Genomic DNA, 4,543 nt, shown 5'->3' on the forward strand with positions numbered 1-4,543 from the left:
AAACACACACACATATATATATAGTTATACATTTGTGTGTGTGCATGTCCCACCACTCAGTGACAGCTGGTTTTGGTGTGTTTATGTCCCCAAGACTTAGCAGTTTGGCAAAAGGTGACTGGTAGAATAAGTACCAGGCTTTAAAAATATTAAATAATCAGTGGGGCAAATTCATTCAAGGCATTGCCCCAGCGTGGCCACAATCTAATGACTGAAACAAGTAGAATAGATAAAAGAGAATAACCATCCATTCAGCCATGCATCTATCCATCCGTCCATTTTCTCTGCCCTCTCTTCCTGGAAAGGGTCAATGCAGGTAAAGCCCTCAAGAACCACCTCCATAGTATCAGAAGCAACTGTCATTACACTTTCTGGTTGGATAGTTAAATAGTATCTACAGGCTCAGTTGGTCATGCTTGGGTATCTCACTGGAAAATGTGATGATGGTTGCTACATAAAAAAAATGTAACCATATTAACTTCAAATTAGTTGTCCCTATTTTCAAGTTTATGGGGGTTAACTCAGAACTGGTGTGAACACTATCATTCATATTTACAGTGCTAGTGCATGCATATACAATTGCGTGCATGCACACATACACACGAGTACTGTTCAAATCTCCGACCAATCACATACAGCTAGCTGGCATTCAATTAATTGGTGTATCAAGTTTCGGGCATTTTGATTGTGTTTTGGATTGAAAATTCACAAAAAAGTAACTTCTATTGATTTGTTAATGGCTTAGCGGGGTGACTGAAGAAATGTTTGAATGACCATAGAAAGTGCAAGCCCTCTAACTGAAAAATTGGGGATTTGTATAAAGGACACACACACAGACAGACATTTTGCCGTTTATATATATATAGAGAAATTATATTTCTTTTTTTTTTTTCCTTATAGGTGTCCTTTCAATTCTTATTTTAGAAACTGATCTAAAACTGGATTGAAGTGAACAATTATGAGAGTGTCTGTTACACAATATTTACTATTTGTAGGGAAGCAAATGGTGGCATTTAAATATATGCAAATTCTATTACAAATTTACTAGCAACAAAACAGTTCACAGCAATTATCTAAAATGTGAAATTGTGACCCTTCTGGATATAGAAATACAACAAAGCTCACATTTTACAAAGTGCATATTTGTATGAGTGTATAAACATTTGTGTGTGTGTGTGTGTGTGTGTGTGTGTGTGTGTACGGATGTGTGTAGCTGTGCATGTGTAATTTAGCTATCTATCTATCTATTTATCTGTCTCTCTATCTCTCTCTATATATGTATATGATTGTGTGTATGTGTGTATACACACATACGCATGCACACACACACACACACACACACACACACATATATGTATACACCTATGTATGTATGTTTATATGTATATATATAGATATACATACACACATATATTAACATATATGTATATATATGTATGTGTGTGTGTGTGTATATATATATATATATATATATTGATATATATATATATACATACAAGTAGAAAATGTGTGTATATGTATATATGCATATATATATATATATATATTGAGATTCAGATGACTCAGACATTCATACTTAGATATTATTTCTATATGTTATGTGGATATTGGTTACTAATAATCATGTGTACATGTGTGTGTATGTGAGAGAGCTTGTGTGTGTAGCAAAATAAGATGCTGTAAGCCGAACCAGAGCCATGGGGTGGCCAGCTCACAGAAAGGTTTGCTAACAAATTTGCAGTCAACATGCTTACTGTTTTATATTACAAGAAAAGAGAGATGATGACATTATGTCTAACAACTTTAACAAAATCAGTTGGGTTGAATACTGAGACTTTCTCACAGTTTGAGCTTACTTAATGTTGGTAGAAATAAAAATAAAAATAAAGAGGACTCTCTTAAACAACCGTTGCCCCTACCATCTCTGCCACAAAAACTACCACCACCACTGCTGCTGGCCTCATTGTAAAGCTTGATAAACAGATTCATTAGTTACTTTTACAAATGTCTCAGCTGGAAGATGTTTGATATAGTTTAAAACCCTCAAAAAAGCTTTTCATTTAGGAATTCTTGCTCAGATTATCCAAATGCCAACATTATGTTTGTAAGGCTAATAAAACCCCAAAATCACTTATCCTCGGAGGAGCACTGTTGCCATTGAGCCTTTACACTCACACTCCATCTTGTCTACCAAGTCCACTCACAAGGCTTTGGTCGGCCTGAGGCTATAGCAGAAGACACTTGCCCAAGGTGCCATGCAGTGGGACTGAACCCAGAGCAATGTGGTTGGTAAGCAAGCTACTTACCATACAGCCACTCCTGTGCCTGTATGTATATGTTTGTGCTTCTTCTTGTCTCGGTATCATGTGGTCATTGTAAATGAATGTCATTCATATGTAATACTCTGTAAAAACATCTCAGGAGGAGGCAGCAGTGGTGGTGGTCAGAGGATAGCAATCTTCAGGGAATTGCAGATAGTTTACCAATGTCTCTTTGGAATTCCCTCTCTACTCATGTCTTTCTTGAAGCTGATGACTAAGATTCAAGAGGAGCATTACAAGCATTGCCATCAACAATCTGGAAGGGTCCGTAAAGACTATGGGCACTTCTTTCTCCAGACCCAGCAAATAACAAAGCAAAGAAGGAAGGAAGGGTGGAAAAGAGAGAAGGAAGGAAGGGAAAAGGGGAAGGAAAAAAGGAAAGGAAAAAGAAAGAAAGAAGGAAAGAAAAGGAGGGAAGGAAGGAATGAAGAAAAAGGAATGAAAGGAGAGAAGAAAGGAAGGAAAGAAAAAAGAAAGAAGAGAAAGAAGGAAACAAACAAACAAGGAAAGATCCACCAAACGATATGAAATCTAAAACTTTACAAAGGTTGAAAAAGGGAACCGTAAATGGTATGCAGGGTGTGAGTCAAAAAGATCTCCCTGCGGCCTAAATTATTCATACGATATTTCCTATAAAGTCATCTTCTGCACTAAACATTCTGAAAAGGAGGGAAATTTATCCCATCCAAACTATCCTGTTGAAGTCAGTGTATATTTCAAAACTAATGCAAAACATAATACTGACCTCAATCCACCAGCTTTTTCAGCGAATTCTGCTCACAGTACATATTGAATATCACATATTTTTCACTACAATCAGTCAAGCTTTGTTCATGGCTATCCCCCAAAGTATTGCCAAAATAATAAAATCTGAATCTCTTCAAAACATTAACAAAGGGCGGTGCCCCAGCATGGCCTCAGCCGGATGGCTGAAACAAGTAAAAGAGTAGAAGAGTAAATTCTTCAAAACATTCCGAACAAATCATTGACACAAGGATGCTTTCGATAACTAAGAACCCCTTGCTTCACTGGACAATAGAGTTGGCATCAAATGGTTGTTCTAAGTTAAACTTGACTTGGGACCATTGTTAACTGAAGTGCTTCTAACTTATTCTTATGAATAGATACACGCACACACACAAATATATATTCTTCTCTTTTTTTTTTTTACTCTTTTACTTGTTTCAGTCATTTGACTGTGGCCATGCTGGAGCACCGCCTTTAGTCGAGCAAATCGACCCCAGGACTTATTCTTTGTAAGCCTAGTACTTACTTTATTGTCTCTTTTGCTGAACCACTAAGTTACAAGGACATAAACACACCAGCATTGGTTGTCAAGCGATGTTGGGTGGACAAACACAGACACACAAACATACACACACACACATATACAGACACACAAACATATACACACACACACACATATATATATATATACATATATATGATGAGCTTCTTTCGGTTTCTGTCTATCAAATCCACTCACAAGGCTTTGGTCAGCGTGAGGCTATAGTAGAAGACACTTGTCCAAGGTGCCACACAGTGGGACTGAACCTGGAACCATGTGGTTGGTAAGCAAGCTACTTACCATACAGCTACTCCTGTGTATATATAATATATAATATATGTATATATAATAATTCAAAAGTAATGTAAAAATACATAACTAATGAATCAATGGCAGTAAGGTGAAGGTACACCGGGCGAAATGCTGAGCGGTATTTCGTCTGCCGCTACATTCTGAGTTCAAATTCCGTCGAGGTCGACTTTGCCTTTCATCCTTTCGGGGTCGATTAAATAAGTACCAGTTACGCACTGGGGTCGATATAATCCACTTAATCCGTTTGTCTGTTCTTGTTTGTCCTCTCTGTGTTTAGCCCCTTGTGGGTAATAAAGAAACAGGTTAAGATGGTCATAAGTTCTAATGTTATTAACTTCCATTGTATAATATCTCCGTGTAAGGCATATAACCCTGGTTGTTCCAGTTCAGCTGACTTGGCTGTAATTTTATTTTACACTTTGATGGTCAACAGTAGAAAGATCATCCAGGCATTAAAACAATTGCTCCATCTGAAACCATTCCATCCATGAAATCATAGTAAAATGGCTGGAAAACAGTAAAATAATTTTTTTTTTTAAATTGTAGTTTTTTCAAAAATCTTTTGTTCAATATTTCTAAATATATTTCCAAGACAAAAAATACAAATATGGGTACTGGTTTG

Source organism: Octopus sinensis, linkage group LG14 (genome assembly GCF_006345805.1).
Source record: "Octopus sinensis linkage group LG14, ASM634580v1, whole genome shotgun sequence".
NCBI lineage: Eukaryota > Metazoa > Mollusca > Cephalopoda > Octopoda > Octopodidae > Octopus > Octopus sinensis.